Source organism: Canis lupus, chromosome 1 (genome assembly GCF_003254725.2).
Source record: "Canis lupus dingo isolate Sandy chromosome 1, ASM325472v2, whole genome shotgun sequence".
Taxonomy (NCBI): Eukaryota; Metazoa; Chordata; class Mammalia; order Carnivora; family Canidae; genus Canis; species Canis lupus.
Window position 1 is genome coordinate 19420010 of NC_064243.1, and position 18718 is coordinate 19438727.

Sequence of the window (18718 nt, forward strand, 5' to 3'; positions counted from 1 at the left end):
GTTCTGGGCAACCCCTGTAGAGACCTGTCAAGCTATTCATCCTAATTTACGTGTTGCACCGTCTGGGTTGCATGGACCACTCCACTGAATGATCCACTGGTTGGAAACTGCAGATTCTACTCAGAAGGCCTGCGTCGCTGCCCACGTAAGCCACACCTAGTGTACTGAAAATAATGTTGCATCTTTATGAGATCAACACAGAAGAAGTTAGAAGTAATAGCTCTGTAGGCTTTTATTTTAAAATCTGGTGTGCAAGGTTTGCTGGTGTTTTCACAGGCCCTGGGAGGGACAAGGAGTTGCTAATTCTGATTTTTGTTCTATTCCATTCATCCTGATTGGTACCCTAAACAAAATTTTTTTTTTGAAACATCACAGCTTTTGTCACATTAATCACCTACTCAGAGGACCCTGGAAGACTGCCCATTGCTGACCATGGTAGTCCAAACTCAACTTGGATTCAAGGCTGTGTAGGCAACATTATCAATCTGCCTGTCCGGTCACATCACCTCCTGTTCCCTGAAAGGTATTCCACTTTGACAAACTGTCTCCTCCCTATCCTCCGGAAGGCATCTTTCTTCACTTTATTTCCAACCTTGACTTGGCCTTTCTTCCATTTCCTGCCTTGGTGAGTGGAAGTCTTCTAAGTATACTCACTAGACTTCTTGCGTTAATTGGAGTTTGGCATTCTCTGGGGCTACAGATTTTTCTGGAACTCAAAAGAACAAAGGTTTATTCCCTGTACCTCAAGCAACCCAGATGAGGAGAGAGGAAGGATGTAGCATGCTTCTTGATCCCCATGGCCGCTCTCACTCTTCTACCCTTGCAGAAAATTTCCATCTGTTTGGATACTTACAGCATCCATCCAGACTACCTTCTACACCATAGCCTATTGTCTCTCTCATCTGTTCAGTCCTCACTTCCCTGTCCCCTAAACCACAATTGTGTTCTCTGATCTGTGATTTTAATTTCTGCTATGATTAATGTCATAAGAGACATCGTCAATGTATGTTCAGGGAATCCATGTAATCTCCCTTCTACTCTCTTTATTTCCCTTGGAATTGTTAGCTCCAATGACCTTTATAGCATTTCTGGTGCAGTATCATATGTTTCTGTCCACCCTCAGCATTATTGCATCTTTGAAACCTCTGATTATCTCTGTCCTCCCAACTGCCTTCTACCACCATTAGATTTGTTCATTGGCCTCAGTGAGTCCTCCAGACTTGAGACCCTTTAATTTTTACTTGTGTATCCAGCTCCGATCTCAATGATACATCATTTTGATTGTTCACTGGCTGATCACCCCTACTCCCTTTGCTCTTCCATCTTTCAGTACATCTACCCTCTAAGACACAGCTTCCTGACAGTCCAACCATGTGTTTCCTCTGTTTTTAGAGATGAACTTCTGAGCTGCTGAAGGAAAAGAAAATGTGGTCAAATAATGCTTCATAACTTGAAACAGGAACATTGTGGTCATGTCCTAAGAATGTTTCCTTCTAGAATCTTTAACAGGAAGTTCCAATGTGGTGTAAAAAAATGAACACAACTAAGAACCTGGAGGTTCTGTCTTTAATATTAAAGTAACCTTACTCGATATTTCAGAGACCTTCCTTCCTCTTTTCTCCCTTTCCTCCTTCCTTATTTCTTTCCTTCCTTCCTTTTTTCATCCATACTCCCCTTTTCCCTTTGTCTTTTCTTTTTCTTTCATGAACATTGATAAGGCATCTACATTATTTGTGTTTCTGGGGACACAAACAAGTGGGACATAGGTCCTTCCTCAGGGAGTTCATAGGACAGCAGTCAAGGAAATCATCTACTCTGGTGTGATGCAGTAGGTACAGCTGTAGTGCTCTCAACAGTGGAGTGGTAAAAGAGAGGAAGATGAGAGAGGGAAGAAGATGATTCTGATCCACATCCAATTCATCTTCTCAGATTTAGGGAATTGATCTGTACAGATAGACTAACCACATCTCAAGGTCAAGCCACCAAATGAATTTTCATATTCTGAGTTATTTATAGTAAAAAAAAAGTATAAACTTACATCTTTTCTTTGTGTCGTGCAGGCCTCACTGAAGGATCCCACCTCTGACTCTTCATTCAGTCACCCTCCCTAGAGCTAGGCCCTCACAGCAGTTCATCAATGTACAGATCCCTCTGGAACATGCTGTCTGGTATGGTAGCCACCCGGCACATGTAGCTATTTAATTTTGAATCTAAATTAATTAAACAATATTAAGATTTAATTCCATGACTGCACAAGCCACATGCCAAGTGCTCAATAGCCCCATGAGCCTAGAGGCTACCATATTGGACATAGTTATACAGATCACTGTCATCATTGCAGAAAGTTCTATTGGACTACACTAATCTGAAGGATGCTTCTTTCATGATTCTTTTTTCTTTCCATCAGATCTAACTGTGCAAGCCAGGCTAGACTCAGCCCATGAGTCAGGGCCTGCCCTGCCTTATGCTTAGCCTTTTGCCCACCTCCATGTCAGAGAGCAATATGGATGGAGGAGAATGTCCTGGAGATACCTTATGTCATTCAGTTTCATAACTGTGGCATTAGGCAGGTCCATCTTACGGGAAATAATGCCAATAGCAGTTATTTACTGTATTTTTATTCTATGCCAGACACTGTACTATTTTTTATATATTATCTCATTTAATCCTCATAACAATTGTTGAAGTCAGGCACAATCGGTCCTTCATATAGACGAGGAAACCAAAGTCTAGAAGAGTTAATTAACTTGCCAAAGATCACACAGCTAATAAGTGGCAGAACTTAACTCACTTACATCTAACTCCAAAGCTCCTGTATCTGTGGTGCTAACACACAGTACCTGCAAGCAGGTTATAACAGAACTGGCTGAGGAGATCCCAAACTGGCAGTTCCTGGGCTTTATCACAGACTCACAGACAACCTGGGAAAGTCTAATGAGTGCTTTGTATAGAGAGTATAGACAACCCCAGGCATGCCCCCTCCTCTCCAGAAAGACCCTGCATTTGGTCCGTTTTTCTGTTCTTTGCTGTCCATACCACTTGCAAATGCCCAGAGCCAGGCAGAGTCATCACCTACTGCCTGAGGCACTGGGATGAGACTGAAATACTACCCTCAACTCTCCATCACTGGAGTAACTGCTTTGGTTTTCTCAGGTGATACTTAGCACTGGACTACCTCTTTTCCTTGTTCTTTCTACTCATTTATTATTTGGGTGGCATATCTTTCTGTTCTATCACCAGGTCCTGAGCTTCTAGTGAGGACAGACACCATGACTCAGTCCTCTTGGCACCAGCCCTCCCTGACCCTCTCCCATCTACATACTTATTAATGTCCAGTGTAGTCTTCTGCATAAGGTGAGAGCTCAAAATAATTATGTTAAATGGAGATAAAGGGGAACAACTAAGCATTGTTTTAGGTGCTATTGATCCAAAGTAAGGGCAATAGCATCTAAGAGAAGAAAAAGAGCAATATGATTAATAAGCCATGAAAGTTTCTGAGGAGGAAGAGAAAATTTGGTACCAAGTAGTGCAGTTTTAGAACCCATTGCATGGAAACAATAACTTCAATGGATGTGTTCTTTATTGTTGTATGAACTAAAAGGACTTTACTACACTATTATTTAACATTTAGCATTTTTTTCCTGTTGTAATTTGAATTAACAGTGGCAGATTTTGAGACTCTTCTATTTCATCCTATTTATATAATAGATTCATGTCACAAAATGTACTGCATCCCATTTCCACTTTAATCTGTGAGAGGTAATTTAAGACCATATAGTCCAATGGCTACAAATATAATTGCAGTTTCAAAATCTGCTGAGGTCATTAGTGGAGGACATATTCCATATTAAAATGATGCTTTAAACTTATTTTGCTATTCATTACTAGCATGGTAGCTAGTTCATTTCTATGAACCTATGTAATAAAAAGAAAGTCTGCAGTTTGAGCTGGTACTTAAAGGTGAAAGTGAATCAGCTTTTTAACTCAAATCTTAACTGGACTTTTAATTTATAAAATGAAAGGCAAAGTGGATACATCAAGCATTATAGTTAGAAACTCCATTAAATGTCTCTCAAAACTAAGTTCAAGGAAGGGGAAAAGCATAAGGAAATAAATAATAAAATGAATAAACTTGATTACATATAGATTTATATATGTATATCAATATATCTCCAAGAAATTGAGAAAGTATATATTTTTTCTGAGTACACATGGAACATTTACAAAAACAGGCTATAATTCAGGCCTCCAAAGAAGTCTAAATTTAGGATTGGTGACATTAGCAACATGGTGGCATAAGATATTTCTCCCTTTAATCCCCTTTTAAGTCAATGAATTAGACACCTCTATGTGAACAAAGTGCCTTGGTGGGTCTTTGGGGTCTTAGAACTTCACTCCAGCAGACACAAGAGAAGTCTCATTCACCAGTGTAGCTGGTAAAGAGGTCTTGGTTTGAAACATTATGTGGGGGATACCTGGGTATCTCAGTGGTTGAGCATCTACCTTTGGCTCAGTTCATGATCCCAGAGTCCAGGGATCGAGTCCTGCTTTGGGCTCCCTGCAGGAAGCCTGCTTCTCCCTCTGCCAATGTCTCTGCCTCTCTCTGTGTGTCTCTCATGAATAAATAAATAAAAATCTTAAAAAAAAAACATGTAGAGGGAAATTTTTATGTATATAAATTTATATCTTTAAATCAATAGCACCCAGTGTAAAAATTCAGGTCTGCGCACAGCATTGATCTCCATGATCCTGCCCCCCATTTTCCACCATAAGCCTACTATCTCCTAACATACTGATAATTCACCTATTTATTATGTCTATTAATTATGATATGTCTTCCCCAATTAGGATATAAGTTGCAGAAGGGCAGTGCTTTCTGTTTTTTTATTCATTGATGTACTGCCAACTATTAAAATGGTACCTGGCACATAGGAAGCACTCATTAAAATATGTTGAATGAATGGATGAATGAAGAAAGGTTTTTTTTTTTTAAATATAAAAAATATAAGTAAGGGTGATTGCATTGATATTAAAGACATCTGTTCAACCCTATGGAAAAGTCAACAGACTGATGATAAGTTGGGAAATTATATGTGTAACATTTAAACCAGACAAAGAACAAATATTTAGATTATACAGAGAGTTGCTGAAAAACAATGAGAATAAGCCAGGAATCCAAATAGAATAATGTGTAGTCTGAAAAATGCAACTAACACAAAAAAATAAAATGGAAAAAAAATGGATAACACTAAGTGTCAGTGGGATACAAACACCTTTATTCAGTGCTGATGGAATATAGACTAATCTGCTATTCTGGACAGCAAAGTAGTAGTATTTTTCATTATGAATTCATTATGAATGCACATATCAATTTCACTCCTGGCTCTCAATCTCAAAGAAATTCCTATATAAGGGCCCATGAATGAAAGTGTTCATCAAAACATTCTTTGTCATGCTGAGGCCCCTGAGTGGTGCATCGTTAAGACTTTGACTCTTAGTTTGGGCTCAGGTCCTGATCTCATGGTAGTAAGATTGAGCCCTGAGACTGGATCAGCACTCAGCATGAAGTCTGCTTAGGACTCTTTCTCCCTCCCATGCTGAACCTGCCCCCTGTGCATGCTGTCTCTTTCTCTCACTCTAATAAAAAATCTTGTGAAAAAAAAAGAAAGAAACATCCTTAGTCATGCCATGATAGGGAAAATGTCTGATGACCACCACACAGGGAGTGACTGGGGAATATATGGCACATGCATACCAAGAGCTAGATATATACGTGGCAACATGGATAGATTTTTAAAATGTAGTGCTGAGTGTGGGGGAAAAAAGTAAGAAAGAGAATAAGATCTAGAACAATATAACTTTTTTTGTAAGTTCAAAATACAAGGACAAAATAATAATATATGTTATACATAAAGATATATAAAGGAAAGAATGCCATTTGGCAGGGGTTTAGATGATAGGAATATATAAAAGGGCTATAAGGAAATAAATAAATAAATAAGACAAAATAAATGCTTTGTACAATGATTCTATGCTATGAACTGAAAAATAGAATAAACCGAACCTTCCAAAACTAAGACTCAACTGAAAATTTAAAAAAATTCAAAATAAATGAATAAATAAAAAAAATAAAATAAAACAGTTGTCCAGGATAATTTTTAGGTTTCTTTACATAACCCAGAATTTTTAGTAAATGATTATTCTCCTTAAATGCTAACCTTATAGAATTCACCTTAGAATTTCATATAGAATTAGCCTTAAATGATTTGTAAATAGTTTATAAATGTTTTACAAATTCATTTTAGTGTGCATAGTGTACTTTCAGTCAACATATACTTTACATTCTAACCATTTTGTTTAATGTCTGCCTTTGATCATCATCTTTCCTATAAAGCTTTCTCTAGTTGTCCTGAGTGAAATGTTCCTTCCCTTTTTACCCTCTGCAAAACTTTCTTTCTAATAAAACTTATAGTTGACAATGAAAATATAGTCTTCAGGGAAGCCGAACCCCTATGTTGCATCAGAGAGGTTTGTAGGGTATAGAATAGAAACATCAAGTCCTTCACAGTATTGAGTTTGTCAGGGACAAAGATGTTTGGGGCTTGGATGCTAAAATGGTACCCATCAACCAATTCCTACTTTTCACAGAGTATATTTCTAAGGGAAACTGAAAAGGAGCATCCATGAATATTAATATTCCAATGAGAGAAGACTATTAGAATGAGAGAAGAATATTAGAATGCTCTAAAATGAAAAGCTAAATTATAAGCAAAATTCATGAAGAAAGGTGCAAACTTACTTACTCATATGAATTTTAAAAATTACAATGGTTTCTCCCTAATACACCATGATTAAATAGTCACACTTTGTTGAAAGTGAAATACTTGCATTTCAAATAATTTAATTTAATACTTGCAGTATGAATATATGTTAGTATATGCAAGATTTTTTTTAAGCCTAAATGGGATCATAGAATATGATCACTACTTGTTTTGCTCACTACCCAGTGAAGTAGGACTTTTTTTGTAATTTTGCCCAAAGGAAGAAAAAAATGGATATTTGATGATTTTCCAGATTACCTTTTCATGTTAAATTTCTGAGATAAAGGGTTAGTAAGTAAACTAGATGCAAAGGTCGCATTCATAATTACCCTTTTGAACAGATGTTCTCTGTCTGTTGAGGCTGGCAAAGATCTGAGCTTGTGGTTTTCTGCATGAGTTCTCTGAGCTCCAGAGAGGCGGAAGGTGGGGTTTTGAGAGGGTGAAAGGAAAAGCAAAAGCAGAAGTCAAACTGTTTTCTTGCCTCCACTCCTCTGTAGGAAACTCTTTTCTCTTCAGGCCAACTCCTATGGTAGGGACAGCTTTTCATTTTGTACTTATTTGTATTTATGGTTATGTGGTCCTCTACACTTTATAATGCTCTTAAAGCTCTTTCAAATTCAATATCTCATTTGATCCTGACAACCACCCTGTGAGATAAGTAGAACTCTATTTTCACTTTACTGATGAAGTAACCAAGGCTTAGAGAAGATAAAACTAGAACTCAAACAGTTTTGTTAACTTTGAATATAGCGTTCTTTCTTTGAACCAAGATAAGTATTAGGTTCCCTTCACCCCATAGCTTTCTCATCCCATGATTCTCTCATCCAATGCCAACATCACCATGATCAAAAATGGGTTTAACATTTACTTTAAAATTCAACATCACCGTGCATCTCATACAAAGTTATTATTTTAAAAAAGAGAGAGAAAAAAATAAAAAAATAAAACAGAGAGAGAGAGAGAATAACAAAAACAACAAAAAAAGCAGTGGGACAGTTAGAAACCCTAAAATTTGTAATTTGAGAAGACATTCCCTAAATAAAGGAAGACTCAAAACTGCATATTGAAAGAAGACATCATATTTCTGGGATATCCAGCACCAAGATATATGCTATTCAAATTAGTGGATATTAAATTTAAAAAAAATCATTTGGACATCTAGGAACCACTGTTTACACAAATAAAGTAAAACCAAATATGAATTAAAAGTTATTTACAAAGGAAAGAAATCACATTTTCATTAGATAATTTTGATGGTTGTTGGTAGAAGAGCATGGAGTAACATATTTTCCTTTAGAGACTAAAGTTTAAAAAGGAGCTAAGGATTTTATACCCAGCTAAAACAACTTCCAAATATTACAAACTTATGAATATGCAAGGAAGAATTAAAGGAATATTCTTCCCATGAATACTTCTTAACAATTCATTTGTAAACATGCAAGGAATATTCTTCCCATGAACACTTTATTTATAAACGTGCTTTACTTAAGCAAAATGACCAGAAAGACACCAACCAAAAAAATAAAAAATGAATCACCCCTATGCTGTGTAGTTAAATATACTATTTAAAGCCAAGAGATTTAGAAAGGCTAAAAATAAAAAGGTAAACAAAGATATATCAGACAATGAAAACATAAATGAGGCAGAGGTTATAATCTTGTTTCTTGATAAGGCAGAGATCAGGTCAAGCATTATGAGTGACAAGTTTAAAAGATAAAGGCTAAATTGTAGTGAAGATAAAAGTTATTAATATAGTATCAACCAATGACTCATTGACAACTTTCATACATCAAAACTTTTGGAGATTCAAGGAGAAATACATAAAGCTACACAAAGATTACTCCCAAAATGTAAACTATAGGGCAGCCCGGGTGGCTCAGCAGTTTAGAGAACACTTCAGCCCAGGTGTGATCCTGGAGTCCCAGGATCGAGTCCCATGTCAGACTCCCTGCTTGGAGCCTGCTTCTCCCTCTGCCTGTGTCTCTGCCTCTCTCTCTTTCTCCGTGTGTGTCTCTCATGAATAAATAAAATCTTAAAAAAGAAAAAGAAAAAGAAATTGATTATTAGGGGTTCCTGGCTGGTTCAGTTGGAAGAGCATATGACTCTTGATCTCTGGGTCATGAGTTTAAGCCCCATAGTTGGTGTAGAGATTACTTTAAAAAGTTAAAAAAATGAAAAAAAGAATTTATTATAATCCATTTTTATAGAGTTAGGAAAAAGATTCATGTTTTAGAGCTAGGAAGAAAATTCCTATCTCCACAAATATATAAAAACATTGAAAAATTTAACACCTATTCACAATGAAAGTACTCAATAAGGTAGGAATGGGTGACTATTTCCTTAAAGACAAGTGATAGGTAGCTTCTTAATAGATAGCTTCTTAATTAATGGATAGTTAGCTTCTTAATTAGTGGAGAAACACCAAAAGCTTTTCTATTAAATCCAAGAACAAGTAAAGGATGTCCATTATAATAATTATTATTTAATAATGTATTAGAATTACATGCAATTATATAAAAGAACACTAAAGGCAAAAGAATTGGTAAATAAGAAGTAATTACTATCTTTTTATTTTTTTATTTTTATTTATTTATTTTTTTGCAAATGGTTACAAATCTGGAGAAACCAAAGGTCAATAGGAAAATAAGCATTATAAACATGTTATAAAGCAAACCTTAAAAAGAATAGCTATTATGAATATTTTCTGGATACTACCAAAAGAAACTATAAGAGTTTTTTGGTTTTGCTTTTGTTTTTTTTTAGAGAGAGAGAGTGGGCAGAGGAGGGGGCAGGAGAGGAGCAAAGGGAGAAGGAGAAAGAGAATCCTAAGCAGACTCCCTACTCAAAACAGAGTAAACACAGGCCTCAGTCTCACAATCCTGAGTTTATTACCTGAGCTAAAATCAAGAGTTGGATACTTAACCAACTGAGCTACCCAGGCACCTAAAACCACCTTTTTTCTTATATCAAAAGATTCAGTATTGCAAAGATAAATTTAATTTAATATCAAGAAAAATACCATAATTTCCTTTTCTTCAGCAAGACAAGTTGGTTTTTAGGTTTATTTGAAAGGAAAAAAGAAGCAAAAATAGCCAGTATAATTTTGAAAAAGAACAATGAGGTAGCACATGATATTTGCCCACTCAGTAGAAGAATATATTAAAACTCTCTATAAGTAAAATAATATGATGTTAGCACAAGAATAGACAGACCAATGGGACAGACAGAAAGCCCAGAAATCAATTATCTTTGGATATTCGAATGCTTTGAGATAACTAGATGGCTGGATGGTGAAAGATAAAATTGAAACTTGCTCTTACACTCTCACCAAGATAAATCCCAAATGGATCCCATATTTAGATAGTAAAAAGTGAAAATATACAACTACTAGAATAAAACAGGAATTATGGTTTCTATAATATAGGAGAGAGAAAACTTTCCTAATTATGCCTAAAAATCCAGAATAATTGTATTGCTTTAAAACCCCCCACACTTTCTAATAAAAAGTTGTATCGGGGTATAATTAACATACACCATTGTATTGGTGTCAGGTGTACAACATAAGGATTTGATATTTTCTTTTTTTTTTTTGGATTTTATATTTTCATACACTGCAAAACCATCACTATAATAAGCCTAGTAAACATCCATCACCACGCATAGTTCATAGTTATGCATAGTTCATATTTATGGAATTTTTTTCTTGTGATGAGAATTTAAAGATCTCTCTTAGCAACTTTCAAATATATAATAGAATATTATTAACTTTAGTTGTACATTACATCCTCATTACTGACTTATTTTATAACTAGAAGGTCTGTAGGTTTCGACGATCTTTACCTATTTTGCCCAGCCCTACACTTCCCATCCCCAGCTTCCCTTCCTCTGGCAACCTGTAGTCTGTTCTCTCTCTATGAGCTTGGAAAAACCCACATTTTCACAGCAAAATTATCATAACTAAAATAAAGAGACAACAAACAAATGGAGAAAACCATTTGCAACTGACATCACAAAGGGATAATGTCCCTTACATTTATACAGTTTCTTAAATTAGAGAAGAAAAAAACCAAGAACCCTAGCAAAATGAACTAAAGAAATGAAGAGACTGTTCAAAGAAAAAGGTGCAGTGACTCTTGAACTTGTGAAAAGGTAGCCAATCTCCCTTCCTCATAATAAGGGAAATGCAAAATAAAATTACATCAAAATATTATTTCTCATATCTCAAATTGACAAAATTCCAAAAGTTTGACAACACACTCTATTGGGAAGGCAATTGGGGGGACGGGATTAAAAAAATGGTACTAGCTCTGAAAAGGAATTGGCAATGTCTTGCAAAATTGCACACATATAACTTCGACCTCCAAACCTCACGTTTAGAAATCTATCCCAGAGGTACATTAGCAAAAATTGAAGAGATGTATGCTATAGACTACGAATTCCAGAATTATTTGCAGTAATAAAAGACAGAAATCAACACAAATGTCCATCAGTAGGGACCAGGTTGAGTAAAACATGACGCATCCTTGCAGTAGGGTACCACGCGGACCAAAAAAGGAATGAGGAATATTTGTAAATATTGATATATTGTGAATTATTTGAAAAATGGAAGAATGAGTAATTTTTCAAAAAGTTACCAAAAAAGAGGAGTCATAGAAACTTGACTTATCTGAATATACATTTTTTTTTCTGTAGTTTTAACTTTAGAAACTTGTAAATATTTTCTCTAAGTATAAAACAAAATTTAGGGGCAGCTCGGGTAGCTCAGTGGTTTAGCGCCGTCTTCAGTTCAGGGTGTGATCCTGGAGACCTCTGCCTGTGTTTCTGCCTCTCTCTCTGTGTGTCTCTCATGAATAAATAAATAAAATCTTTAAAAAAAATTTAAAAATTTTTAAAGATTTTATTTAAGGACACCAGAGTGGCCTAGTGGTTGAGCATCTGCCTTTGGCTCAGGTGATGATCCCGGGGTCCTGGGATTGAGTCCGTGTCGGGCTCCCCCATGAACCTGCTTCTCTCTCTGCCTGTGTCTCTGCCTCTCTTTCTGTATCTCTCATGAATAAATAAATTAAAAATCTTAAAAAAAAACATTTTATTTATTCATGAGAGAGAGAGAGCACAGAAGCAAGGGGAGGGGAAGAGGAAGAGGGAAAAGCAGGCTCCCCATGGAACAGGGATCCTGAAGACAACAACACAGGGCTTGATTCCATCCAGTACCCTGGGATCATGACCGGATCGGAAGGCAGATGCTTAACCAACTGAGCCACCTAGGTGCCCCAAAACAAAATTTAAATTTTTTTTAAGATGTGGTATATCTACACAATGAAATATTACTCAGCCATCAGAAAGGATGAATCCCTATCATTTACAAGATTTAAATTTTAAAAGCAGTCACTAAAACATCAGAAGGAAGGTGAACCAAATGAACCGTATTTTATTCCGGAAGCAATGTGCCCTGATAGAAGCAATTCTTTCTCAGCTTTGTTCGTAGATAGCAATAGCTAATGAGGTGTATTTGCAAGTCATTCAGTGAGGCTTCTGAAATATCTCTTTAAAAGATCCAGTTTAGCTCTGAGAATTTTTTTTTTTCCCTTGCCCTTTGCCTTCTTCCCTCCTAGAGTGTCAGCATGATGGCTGGATCTCTAATAGCCATATTGCAACTTTAGAATGAAGTTATTCTTCATTCTTCCACAAGTTATTGATGAAGGGAAAGTAAGAAGGAGTTTGGATGCTTTGTAAATTTCTGGTTTCACTATCCTAACCCTGGATTACCAAGCTTTGGAATGATTTTATATGAGAAAACAAACTTTTGATTCCTTAAGCCACTGTAATTAGGTCTCTATTGCCAGCCTTTGAAGGCAATTCCTAATCAATACAGTGTTCTACCCATTTTTTAGCAGTCTGGAGGGATGGCGAGGGTAGGAGTTTTTAGGTGATGCAAAAGTTGTCCTTGTTAAAATAGCTGAGCTGTGCTTTCTCAGAGATATTGTTTTTTATTAGGGTTTTTGCTACATGGTTGGCAGGTGTGGACCATGACCATTAGGGTGTAGCTTGCTCTTCCGATTCCTTGGGTAGCCCTGAGCCTTACTTCCACCAGAGAGTCAAACCCATCTCATCTTTTCCTATTTCTTCCCAAAGACCATTTCCACAGGTCAGAAGAATGAAAGATGCAGATACTGATTCAAGTTGCTTCTCTCCAGAATGGGGGGATATTAGAGATTTGTGGACTCACCTGTACATTCTCTAGAGGGTGAGAGCAGAGCCAGGAGCTGACCATGCCTGGTCTCTGTTTCACTCCAGATGCTTCTGCTTTCTACTGTGGCAACTGGTCTTTGACACTTATTTCATTACACCTTTTACTTCTATGAATAATCATGTCCTCTTATATTGAAGAGAGAGGTTTTCCAATACCGTTTTAATTATTTAATGTAATATTTTTTTTTAAAGATCAATATTGCCTTTATTTTGATTTAGTGTAGAGACACAGGTTAATCTGTAGTACTGGAAAAGTCTAATTTTTAGTGTCTTTTCCACTAGTGTGTCCCCCAAGTCAGAAATCCCATGGAGTTCTTAAACAGGAATGATCAGATGTGGTGCTACAGCTATCATGGCTGTTTATAGCCGGTGTCTCTCTTGAGTGGACATTTCCCTGCTATCCTGATCCTTAGATATTTAGAATATCACACCTGTTGTTTTATAAAGAAGGATACCCATAGAGATTGTCAAAGTATGTGTGAGAAAGGATAATTATTTAGGGGAATCAAGGGATAAAGTCAAGCAAATTCATGTCTTTGCTGCAGGATTTATTATCGACTTTAATATGCTAATGTTTTTTCTGGAAGCTCCAAGTGAATGGCTTAGTGCGTGACAAGAACTTCACAAATTTATTCAAACTCTGAGCTTCTTTAACTGGAGCATCTCTTGGGACTAGTATTCTGAAATAAACTCTGGGAAACACTTCCTTAAACATTTAAATTTTTCAATGAATTTTGAAGAATGAAGAAAATATGGCAATTATCGTTCAGCAGTACAAATGCTAGGCACAATATTTAGCTGTGATTTTCCTTCTTTTGTGTATCTTCAATTTTTTTCTCCTAGAAGGAACTTTTATTTATATGCAGATTTAGTTTTCAGAATATTCTTTAATATTCAGGAAGACATTGTTTAGTAGGAGAATCTATGCTTTTTTTCCTGACCCTCAAGTTTGAAGAGAGCCTTTGTATTTGAACTAGGGCTAAATGTATTTTATAAATAAACACAGGCACAAATCAAAGACCTTTCCATCATCTCTGTATATGTCAATCATAAAGATATTGTGAGCTTTGTGTAGAAAGTGAGCATTATATTGATGAAATAATGTTCCTTTTGGAAAATCTGTAAAAATATAGTATCAAGAAGGCAGAAGGGAGGATCCGAACCCTCTTTAAATGTGGTTGGATTTGTCCCAGTACCAAATATCTAAATAAGTGCCCCAAAGTTTAATTTATCGTCAACATTTTCATGACTAGAATTTTTACTTTCATTTCTTTGTGTTAAAATAATCACAACTGTGGACACTTTTCAAAGCCTTCTAATTTCAGATACTTTGAAGTTTATATTCTGATTTTTATCCCCTTAGAGGTTTTTTTATTTTTTTTTTTAAGATTTATTTATTTATTTGAGAGAGGGAGAGAGTGCAGGACGTGAGGGGAGAGGGTGTAGAGGGAGAGAGTTTTAAGCAGACTCTGCACCGGAGGCAGAGCCCAGTGTAGGGCCCAATTCCATGACCCTGAGATCAGGACCTGAGCTTTCACCAAGAGTCAGACCCTTAACCAACTGCACCACCCAGGAGCCCCTACCCTTAGGTTTTAAATCCTTTCCCTCAACCTGAAATTCATGTATAAACTAACATCCCATTTTCTGTGTTTTGCTTTCATCCTATTTTTTTGGTTGGCCATTCCCATCGTGTCAGGGGCAAGACTTTAATTGTTTGGATTTGAATATTCTCTTATTCATTTCAGTTTTAGCAACAGCAGTTTTTGCTGTTTTGTTTGTTTCCCAGGGCTTGCCTTCAGTTTCAGGCTCATGGTGACCCAACAATGTAAGCTACAAAGACACAAATGGGATAAACATCCCTGACTGGCCCCCTCCTGGGCAGAGGCCAGGTTCACCAACTCTGCATGGGCCTTCCCATGAAGCAAATGGGCATTTTACAAGTTGGAGATTTATAATAATTAGATTTATAAATTAAATAAACACCAGATTATAAACAATGACAATTTCTTGGTGGGTGTACTGATAAGCCTTTTGTTATCATGGTTTTTACATTTTATCCCCAGAACTTATTTTATAGCTGGAAGTTTTTATCTTTTGACCACCTTCAACCATTATTCCCACTCCCCTCCATTTTTTTTTTTAAAGTTTGTGCTTTTCCATGTTTTGTAAAATTTTGTAAATATTCTTTCATCAGAAAAAAGTCAGTAAATGTCTTCGGCCTTTATGAGGATGGCACAGCAAGCTTTCTTACCTTTGGAAGGCAGAGGACATGTCTTTTTCCTCTCTCTCAACACCTTCCTTGCTGTGTTTCCTGCAGTCTTCCTGTGTTGGCAACATCTCATTTAAATTACATGCAGTTATTTCTTTTTTAAAAAAATATTTTTAATTAATTTATTTATTCACGAGAGACACAGAGAGAGAGGAAGAGACATAAGCAGAGGGAGAAGCAGGCTCCATGCAAGGAGCCCAATGTGGGACTCGATCTCAGGATCCCAGGATCTCAACCTGAGCCAAAGGCAGGTGCTCAACCACTGAGCCACCCAGGTGCCCTCACATCCAGTTATTTCTTATCAAGAACCAACAAGATATTATTGGTTCTTTAGGTGGATTAGATGGTGTAGTAGTGCACAAAATATTCTCCACATCCAAGGTATTTATAACACCCTAGGGGAGACATACATGAAATCACTATAGAATATTACACAACAATATAAACATGGACAGGAATGTGTGGTCAATGCTGTAATTGCCTAGGCATTCAGAGAACATGATCAATCCCCTCTCCCAGTGTGTTTTTAGAACTTTCTTGATAATAGAAATTGGGTTGCTCCTTAAACATACAGAATCCTGGGCCCCTGCTCTAAATGTATTCATTCAGAATCTCTAGAGAAGAAGCCTGGGAGCCTGTCCCTTCCCGATGATTCCTATTATCACAGATGTTTGGGGAAACATGAGCTAGAATGACTGGGGAAGTTTTCAGAGTTGCCAGAACACGAGAAAAACATTAAGGGATGGGCCAAAATTAGGCAGAAAAGTCAGAGGGCGAGAGTTCCAGGGAAGGCTTCTTGTAAGAAACAGAATGTGAATTTAAGTACATATATCAGCAGGAAAAGGGAAATTTGTATAACCGAATGAGTCCCTGGGCCACTTGGTCAATGGATTTTATAGAGATACAGATTTTAGGGGGGAATAAAAGTAATGTGGCCTTAAGTGAAATTCTCTCTCTCTCTCTCTCAGGCTTGCTCTCTCTCTCCCTCCCTCTCTGTCTTTCAGAGTAGAGTAGAGCGTGCATGCCATGGTCTAACCTGAAGACCTTTTGAAGATTTATATTTAAACTTGCTACCCAGACTTTGAAATGAATACTGGAGCCAGGAGGGTATCATGTTAAATTCATTTGCAGAACCATGAGAAGCTATCACATACTTTTATCCATTTACATTAAATCCGAACCATCCATCCTCATACAATTTTTCTCTGCCTTCCCTATAGGATTAATATAAATCACGGGAGATAATTTGCAAAGAAGGCTATTTAAAATTGCGGCAGAGCAGTTCATTTGTTGCGATAATTCACTTTGGTGTAAAATTCAATTATTACTGACAAATAAAGGTTAGTAACTTAATCATTATAAAGAACAGACGTCTGGGTGAGGAACGAGTAAATTAGGGGATTCCCAAGCCTTTTAATCTCCAACTCCCCCCCGCCCCATGATTCTAGAGGATTTTTAAACCTCGTAAAAGCTTTTCTTTTTTTTCTTTTTTAATTCTCTTCCTTATCCTTGGACAGAATCTCTCCCATCCGTTTATATTCAAAGTAATAAATGTGTAAATACATGCCATTCAGTTTGTATACTTGCAGAACTCTGAAGCATTTTTTAATCCAGCCTAACTATTCAGAAAATTTGGTCTTGATTTTTCCCCTTCTGTCTCAGACCAAAGAGAACCCAGCCCGTTTGTTGGAGGCCCTGACATCTGCTGATTTGTCAGTTTTGTTTAGTTAAAGTGGATTCACGTTTGTGAGGAAGGGGGCCGTTCAGAGGAGCCAGTGTTGAAGCAAATGAGTTCGACTTTTTCCAGTATGAACTCCCTGGTTTTGCATTAATTGCAATAGGCTTTGTGAGTGCAGGAGCCACTGTGCGCCGGGATTTGGTGCACCGGGGAGATTTCATAAACCCAGATGAATCCCAACAGGGAGGGTGGGTGTTAACAGAGGCTGCCGGCCAGGATGGTGCAGGCTTGGGCCCAACGAGGCAGCCCTCTCCTGCCCATTTGTCCTGCACTGGGGTCCAGTTCTGATGAGCCAGCGGAAATTCTAAAGAGCTGGAATTTGTCCTCCTCATTATACTTTCCCACTTTGGGTAGTTAGTATGCATTTAATTCATTCATATTTGTATTGGAATCCACAGCTCTATCCAGACCCCAAAGGAGTGCTACTAAACAGTTTTCACAGCTCAGCACTTTTTTCCACTAAGGAAGAAAGCTGGACAACCAGTTTATAAATGCTGACAGAAATACACAGTAATTTAGAGAGCTTCCACACACAGTCTCCAAGATTAACTGCCCTACATCTCCTATTATTGTTTCAACTCATCCTTCTGAAATGGTTTTCCACGTAAAGAAAAGCTATAAAGGTATGGTGAGCAATGAATTATTTGCAAGCAGAATAAGGATGGTGATAAACCTTTTAAAACTTGTATCTATAGAGCGGGCACTTCAGAAAGTAAATAGGTATAATAACACATCTATGGGGTTCCCCTTCTCTTCCCATCTTTACGTGTATTTCTTTTCAAAGCGAAGAAAGCCTGACTAGGTAGCTGGCCTTTAAGCCGTCAATTAATTGAACAAAGATTTTAAAATTGTTCAATTGGTTTCATAAGGAAGTGTACAATGAAATAATAAAGTAAAACAAATGATATAAAGCAGAGCCACTAATTAGCTCTACATGATTGATATAGCTTTGGACCAGGCATTTGATCTCAAACAAAATGCAGTTCCTTGTTAAGAGGATTTTTAATTGATGTGCAGAGAGGTATTAGATGATGTTGGAAAATAATTACTCCAAAGCTATTCATGCATTTGGCTGAACATAACAAATGAAGTTTGGGCACTGGATCTGGCGAAGTGGACACGTGCTAATTAATAATGAGGAGAACAAGCATCTTCCAGGCATTTTAACCCAGTATTTGCTAGGAGATTGCTGAGCAATTATATGCCATAATGAGGTTGTCATATAAACAAGATTAACATTACTCAGATGTCAGATGAGATTTCAAATTCATGCAACCCATATGTATTTTCCGGTTGTTATAGATTGTAACGGGGAGCTAACCAATCAAGGTTGTTGCTCAAAGTTCAGGTATGATTAAGGAAACATCATAATGAGATAGCAAATCTTTTCTCTCTTCTGATGGACAAATTAAGACTGTCCTCTCAGAATAAATAAGCAGATTCACTTGAGCTCTTGTCAAAGCATCAATACATTAAAAAAAAAAAGAACTTTTCTCAAAGATATGAATATTGACTAGGGTAAATATGCTCTTCATCTCTAAAAACTTGATGAGCATATGCACCGAGTTACACATAATTTGTTAAATCTTACAAGAACATTAAATTAGCATTTGGTTGGGCTCGGCCAAATTCTTTGCTCAG

General features: G+C 36.8%; 1 long non-coding RNA gene across 1 annotated transcript; it reads left to right on the top strand.

Moving 5' to 3' along the window:
- The first annotated feature begins 397 nt into the window (after window positions 1-397).
- On the top strand, window positions 398-16679 carry LOC118352324 (uncharacterized). The gene is made up of 3 exons (XR_007411971.1): window positions 398-523; window positions 3241-3354; window positions 16560-16679. It is a non-coding gene; the product is annotated as an uncharacterized LOC118352324 (long non-coding RNA).
- Window positions 16680-18718: the final 2039 nt, after the last annotated feature.